Source organism: Sardina pilchardus, chromosome 23 (assembly GCF_963854185.1).
Source record: "Sardina pilchardus chromosome 23, fSarPil1.1, whole genome shotgun sequence".
NCBI lineage: Eukaryota > Metazoa > Chordata > Actinopteri > Clupeiformes > Clupeidae > Sardina > Sardina pilchardus.
In genome coordinates this window covers 23,248,163-23,255,744 of record NC_085016.1, presented here as the reverse complement: position 1 = coordinate 23,255,744, position 7,582 = coordinate 23,248,163, and the positions used below count along the sequence as shown (strand labels likewise).

Genomic DNA, 7,582 nt, shown 5'->3' with positions numbered 1-7,582 from the left:
GCGCCTGCGTCAGCTTATTGTGAGACACATCTAGGCCTTCTCCTTGAGCTGAAGCGTGATGTACACTTGCGTTCACGCCATTTCACACTTCAGTAATCTATTGTTGGCTGGCTTGGCTACGCAATGAGATGTTTATAAAGAAGAACAATCTCTCATTGTGTTTCAGTGCGCCTGTTTGTAAACAACATTGGACTTGTTTGTTTTTTAATTTAATGCGATGTGGGGCCCTGCCACTATGTGTGTGTGTGTGTGTGTGTGTGTGTGTGTGTGAGAGAGAGAGAGAGTGTGTGAGAGAGAGAGAGAGAGAGAGAGAGAGAGAGAGAGAGAGAGTTTACAAACACGTTTGTAAACTTCCAACCCGAAAAACATCTGTTAATTAAAGTGCACACCCCTATAAAAGCCGGATGTAAAATAAACAAATTAAACTCAAATGTCAATTGAAACGTAAAGCTCGGTATAGTATACTGTAGGCTACAAATGACAGATGCGAAGCCGTCGTTCCCTGGCAGTCTCCTCCCTCCTGGTGACATCAGTAAGTTGTGCTGGCTGCCTGCAACACACAAGCAGTCTGCCCAAGTCTTACAGAGGGGGAACAACCGAACTACTCAACTCGAAGGTCTTGGTTTTTTTTGGATGAGTTCTCAATCGCCTGTATGCTCATGCAAAACACAAGTGAGTTATTAAGATCTATCGCGTGTTCGTGCGCGTATTTTTACATATGTGTTTGGAAGTGTGGCTTTATATTTGTTGTGGAGTCGCTCTCGTTGTCATTGAAAGCGGCAAGCAAGAGAGCTGATGAGCTGGGATAACCCCTGAAGAATGTGAACCGCTGACTTCTAACTGTTATGAGGTTCAACCCCTTAATGATGTGACAATCGATGGCATTTCCATAGGTTATTTCTACCGGTTGTATTGTCTTTGAAAAGGTGTTACGCTTTAAACTTTGATAAGGAAAGAAGAAGTTACAGACCGAGGAAATTAGAATTTAACTGGGCAAACGCGCTGGAAATGGCCGTGGTAGGCTACTTATTCAGTTGGTTTTGCGCTCCAGTAAAATAGAATAGCGTGCACCTTTCTACATCTTTACAATCGGCGTCTTTAAAATGGGTTTGAGTGGTTGTTGTGTGTTATCGAGTAAAGGCTAGGCTACATAGGTAGATGGGTGATTCTCGCCGTTGTTTGGCAGGCGATTGGTTTGAATTTGGCTTTATAAATGAGGTGTAAGACTGTAAGGACCTCTCAATTATTCAGGCAATACGTGTATTGGTTGACGGACTTCTGTGAGTTCAGAACGAACAGCATCTAGTTGTTCTACGCGTTCTCAGTCCTTATTCGCGTTGAATTTGAGTATTTGGCATTGTTCTCATACAATTGTGTAGCTCGTTTAAGCAACGTCCATTCCGACGGCGGTGTCCAGGGCTATTTGATAGAAATGAAGATTGACACCCGATTTCTATGTTTAAAGGTGCGCATTAGTGACGGTCATCTCGTGCCTGGTCATAGGTGCCCCCCTCCTCCTCCCTCTCTCAGCCGACATTCCATTCGGATTTGGAAAGCTGTGTAACTCTATGACCCGGACTGTAGCAGGACCCCCGGCATGGTATCCTCAACAAACCCTTGCAGACGACATAACCAACATTCCATTGGCTTTCTTCAGCCGAAACGCAAAAAAAACTATGGAAAAGAAAGAGGACAAGTCTTTGTTGTGGTAAACGCACGAAGCACATACAGGGCACGGCGTGTGTCCGTGATAACTTCGTGCGGTCTGGGTGCTTAATCTTTACTCTCGCAGTAGAAACGACTGCAGTCTAAGCATAAGTATAAATGGCTACAAAGTTTGGTTTTGAACAAGTGCCCGCTGTAACCTCCGGGTTGCTTACAGTGGAGCTAACTCCGAGTCAGAAACTCGCCAAATACGGTCAAAGGATACTGTAAATGACTGCTAGCTATATTGAGTGTCTGTGTGTGGGGGGTAGGTGTGTGGGGGGTAGGTGGGTGGGTGGGAAGGAGGATAGGATGAGGAGAGGTCAGGGGGGCTCCCAGAAATCACTTCACACTAATGGGATCACTCTTGTCTCTGTCTGAAAAATGAGTTCCTGTCTTTTGATGAGATGACTAGGAATAATCATTGGTCATTGCAGATCCCAGATCAGCAGGCTCAGTAAGCATGAGGTTTTCAAAGCTTGTGAATCATCTATTTAAAAAAATGTTTTTCACAACATTGAGTGTTTCTGTAAGAGTCCCTCTTCACTCTGAATGAAGAGAAATGGAGGATGAGTGGACTATTCGTACTGCTTCTGTATTATCCACAGTTAAGCTATTTTGGCTTTTCAGTAGCTTTCCATTTAGGAAGATCAAAAAATGCATTGTTGCGCAATTAAAAGTGCTCTGGCGAGGATGAGACATGAGCCAGGAGACGTGGGAGACATCACCCGACTCAAACCCATCTCTCAGCAGCCTCTGTGGCAGAAATCCAAAAAGACACTGTAGCTAGCAACCTCTCAAATAGGGTGAGCATATCCCAAAGTCACCCTGTGTGTGTGTGTGTGTGTGTGTGTGTGTGTGTGGTTGTGTCTGTTTGAATGTGTGTTTCACTCATAACCTCGCATTTCCTCTTTTGTCAGCGTGGGTGAACTCCACGGGTGGGGTCTGTGTGTGTGTGTGTGTGTGTGTGTGTGTGTGTGTGTGTGTGTGCGCGTGTGCGTGTCCTCCGTGTGGGATCAGGCCCTCAGGACAGACAAGAGTGGGTTGTCCAGTTGGAGGATTTCAGGCTTATCAGATGACCTTCCTCGCATTGATCACTCGCTGACCGGCCGATGGGAGCTTCGACGGAGGCCGAGGCCGAATGACCGGCCTTTCCAGACATTTCTTCATCTGCCTGCCTTTGTATACGGCCAGAGAGAAAAAGTAGACGTATATATATTTATATAGAAATCTTAGCACTCAGTGTGTAAAGACTACAGTCTGTGAGTGGGTTGGATATTAAATTCCTCTGCAGCCTCTGGGCTGAGGTATATGGCAGGGCTCGGTGCAGCTGTAGGGCCTGTAGGAGTCGCAGGGGAGGGCAGGGGAGGGGGGTGTTAGGCTGGGTCGGGTTATGGGATGTTATGAGAGAGACTGAGGAATCCAAGGCTGGTGCTCATCAAAGTCGGCATTCCCTTTGCCGTCGTCTCCCCCAAAATGTTTCCTGCCAAGTTTCCCCCCACCCCACCCACATGCCTCCTCCCGCCCCCGCCCACCCCTATGTCCACCCCTCCTGCCCCCCACCCCCACCCCCCATCCCTTACGTCCTCCTCTCCTGCGACCTCTAAGTCTGTCTCTGTAATCACCCGGGCTGGGGTCCGTATTAAGAGATTGGCTTGCTCTCTCTCCCCTCCCCTCTTATCCTCCTCTCTCTCCCCTCATCCTACGCACTAAACTGCTTAGGTTCATGTCATGTTCAAACAACAGGGGACACTCAGCAATATTCTCTCCCCCCCGGCACCCTAGTGCCAACCTGCCAATGTTAAACCCTTCCTTGGGTGAGTGTTCTTTATTGGAAAAAGGGAGGGAGGGGGTGTGTGTGCGTGCTATCCTGGATTACATTAATTGAATCACAATGGGTGGTGAATACACACACCGTATGCACCCAGTTGTGAAAGCTTAATACTTTAATACTGTGATAAGCAAGGAGGCTGTGTACTGCATGCGTAGTTTTGGATACAGTAAACAGTCATTATATTGTCTGGAGTCACTGGCCCATCCCCTGCTGTGAGTGGCCTTGTCCAGCTCACTGGTCTGTGTGTGTCGTTCTGGACAGTGCTGGCCACCGTGCCGGTTACATAGGAGACCTCAAACAGGCAGAGCCAGACTAGACTAGAGGAGCTTTGTTTTCCACTGACACGGTGGTGTTTAAACGCAAAATGTGCAAAAGTTTCGGGGGAGCGAGTCTGTCTGATGTTCTGTTTTGAACATTCAGCCAAAAGACGTTTCCTGTGATAAATATTTTAGGGTTTTACACGAAGCGGGCGCTCCTGCTGAAGAGGCGAGGTGTCTGTCAGGGACTGCCTGGCGTCTTGCTTTTTGAAATATTCAGATGATTGAGTGATCGCTGGCGAGAGGATTGTCTTGATTTCATCTTCCCTCTTTTCCCCGTTTTACGCGCGGCGCGGTTAGGGAGGCCGAGACGACCCACGGGACGGCAACTCTGCTTCACTTTCCTCTCATCTGGTGTTTTGCAGCTTCTCAGAGACGTCAGTGCAATTTGCTCGCACACTCTGTGGTTTGAGCACCTCTCTCTCGTCTCTCTCTCCCTCCCTCTCTCTCTTTCGTCTCTCTCTCTCTCTCCCTCTTCATCTTTCTCTCTCTCTGTCTCTCTCTCTCTCTCTCTCTCTCACTCTCTCGCTCTCCCATTCCCTCCCTTCCTCCCTCTCTCTCGTCTCGACTGATGCAGCTCAAGTGAATCACTTCCACATGGCAGTGGTGGTGACATCAGCACGGAGGCGCTTTGAGGAGCTGGGAGGGGAGTGGACGGTAGATTCCTGACCGTTAGATTCCTGACGCGTTGGCTCACCTCGGCTTGCGTGTGCTGCTTGGCTCTGGGCTCTCTGGCTGGCCGTCTGGTGCACAGCAGTGTAATAATTAGGTTTCGCTCTCCGCGGCCTTGGTGGGGTCACACATGGTCAGGCCTCCTCTCCTCCTCCTCTCTCGCTCTCTTTTTTCTCTCTTCTCTCGCTCCCTCTTTCTCTTCTCTCTCCCTTGCTCTCTTTCTCGTCCTCTCCTGTTTTATTCTCCTCTATTCTTGATTGCTATCTCACTCAATCAACTCTCTTCTCATTTCTCAGTTGCTCCTGTTATCTTTTTCTCTCCCTCATATAATCTCTCTCTCTCTCTCTCTCTCTCTCACACACACACACACACACACACACACACACACACACACACACACACACACACACACACACACACACACACACACAATAGCCCTAATTCCCCAATGCACTCTTGCACTGCAGTGAAACTCATCTCCTGTAATTCTGAGGATGCTTGATTACTTGCAGGCCAAAGCACACACACACACACACACATATACAAGCCAAAGCACACGTGCACATACACACACACACACACACACACACACATACTGTACATACACACATGTAGATGCAGTGTACACCACATAGATGCACAAATAAAATAAATGTTACACAGAGACACACACACACACACACACACAGAGAGAGAGAGCAGATATACATCCAGAGTGCATACACACATTTTCTGCTTGCTCTGTCATGCATATTGAAGGAAAAGCACACACACACACTTGTATTGGCATTAGCACACTTGGGCAACTCCAGCACCCACACACACACACACACACACATGCACGCGCACACACACACACACACTGGCACACTCGGGCAAACTTGCCAGCACACACACACTGAGGCCACTGGAGGTAAGAAATGCTAAGTTAGCAATTTGCCTCAGCAGGGAAACAGTGGTGCGCTAACAAATGCGTCAACTATTCTCTCTCCAATCTGTGGACTTGGCGAGAAAAACAAAGCAAGAGCGACGGGGAAAGAGAAACAAGATGTATTTGTCCTCATCACTTCAAAAAAAAAAAAAAAAAATGCCCTTAGCTCATCATTTTCCGTTGTGCAAATTTGCGGTGTTCCATTTCATAATGAACAGGAACTCGATTTTGGCTTAGCGGCGCTAATCCTTAGCCTAAAAATCATCAAAGTCCCGTTGTTAGGGAGGAGGGCATTCAGCAAGGTATGAATAAAACTCCGGCTGCCCCTCCCCCCCCCATGGTGTCTCCAGCGGCGCGGGCAGGACGGCATGGGTGCGCACAGGGGCGCTGCGGATTACTGCCAGCCCTTAATGCCGCCGGGGGGAGAAACTGCCGCTAAGCTAAAGCTAATGAAGAAGTTTTTTTTTTTTTTGCTGCTGCCGCCGCCCAGGCATGGAACGCCGAGTGTGTGGAGTCGCGGAGCCGGCCCGGGCCCCCAGAACGGCTTTATTAATTTAGCCGCAGCTTTTTGTTGGAGCCAGATTTCTAATCCCCTGCACAAGTCGGGCTCAGTGTGTGATCACTCATTTACATTTGCCCTGGCCATTTAGCAGATGCTCTGTAACAGTGTGTGATGTACTGCGTGTGCAGGACTAGGAGACGTTTTATCAGGGCTTGTGCCCCCCTGGGTTGTGACCCCATGACCTTGGCAGTTGTGGCACCGTGCTGTACCCATTCAGATACAGAAGCCTATAGCCCCATTTTTTTATTTGAAAAGTAGCAACATTTACCAAAACGGTGTCCCATATTGTGCTCGTTCTAACGTCCAGTCAGCTGTAGGAAGTGCTGAACAAGCGTTGTTGTGATCTCACTGCACACGACATCACTGGAAACATTCAGAGCATTTGCCGTTTACTTATTGATTTCCAAAGTATCAACATTTACCGAGAAGGATCACAGGTTTGTTCATTTCACAGGCTGTTCGGTAGCAGAAAGTGCTGAGCCAGCTTGTCCTGCATCCTCCCGGGGGTGCATGACATCATTGAAGGCTTCCTGATAAGCCTGGTGATTTGTCCTCGTCTTATTGCATCCGACAGCTGCTCAAGTCTGTCTCATACAGGGCCATCGTTTTCCCACAAACCCTTTTCACCTCCCTGTGTGGAGAGCCCTACAGATGAAGAGTGCTGAGGCTTAATGACTTGGCTGCTGTGCCCGCCCCTGACATGGGCACTAATATTTGCCTGGGTGGCACTAACTCAGCTTCCAAGTCTGGCTCCAGTAGCCCCTCTGTGGGACGAAAAGCCTTTAGGCCTGAAGTCTGGTGTGTGTGTGTGTGTGTGTGTGTGTGTGTGTGTGTGTGTGTGTGTGTGTGTGTGTGTGTGTGTGTGTGTGTGTGTGTGTGTGTGTGTGTGTGTGTGTGTGTGTGTGTGTGTGTGTGTGTGTGTGTGAGCGTGTGTTTGTGTGCGCGTGTGTGTGTGTTTGTGTGTGTCTGTGTAGGTGTGTGTGTGTGTGTTTGCGTGTGTGTGTGTCTGCATGGGTTATTGAACAGGATATGACCTCCCCAATTTGATTTATCAGGACTATTTCCCTCCCGAGGCACCGTTCGCCATTCCTGCGTTCCGCCATCACTCACGGTGTCCCGGGCGGTCCCAGGATTCCCGTAAATAACTCCTGTCCGTTTATTACATTAAGCGTATTATTTACACCCCGCTTTTAATGATGCAATTAATATTCCGGCGCTTTAAGTGAGGGCGAAAGGACAGAGTTGATATAAGTTAATAAGCTATGATGAAATGAATGGTGAAAAGATTGAGATGAATGCTTTGCTGATGTAAGTGTAGTGGCGCGACGGCGTTTTTATTTCCGCCCACTCATCGGAGCTTTGCTGAAGGATTTCGCTTGAAGTTGCCAGCTTTGTTTGCAGCCAGAGACGAGAGGAGAATTGCTGGAAGGCACCGCGGAGAGTGTTTTAATAACTGTAATCCCGAAGGTCTTTGTGATATCTTTCCCCTTGTCCTCGGCGCGCTCTCAGGCCCGTGAACTTTATTTTTTACTTTTTTACGAGCTTGGTGGCATACTGGCATT

The 7,582-nt window shown here is 48.4% G+C and overlaps 1 protein-coding gene across 1 annotated transcript in view; it reads left to right on the top strand.

Annotated features, from left to right (window-relative positions):
* Positions 1-576: 576 nt before the first annotated feature.
* Positions 577-7,582, top strand: part of sh3bp4a (SH3-domain binding protein 4a) — a 47,462-nt gene continuing 40,456 nt past the window's right edge. The window contains exon 1 of the mRNA XM_062527828.1: positions 577-672. The gene's annotated coding sequence lies outside the window, so the exon portion shown is untranslated. The remainder of the gene's footprint in view (positions 673-7,582) is intronic.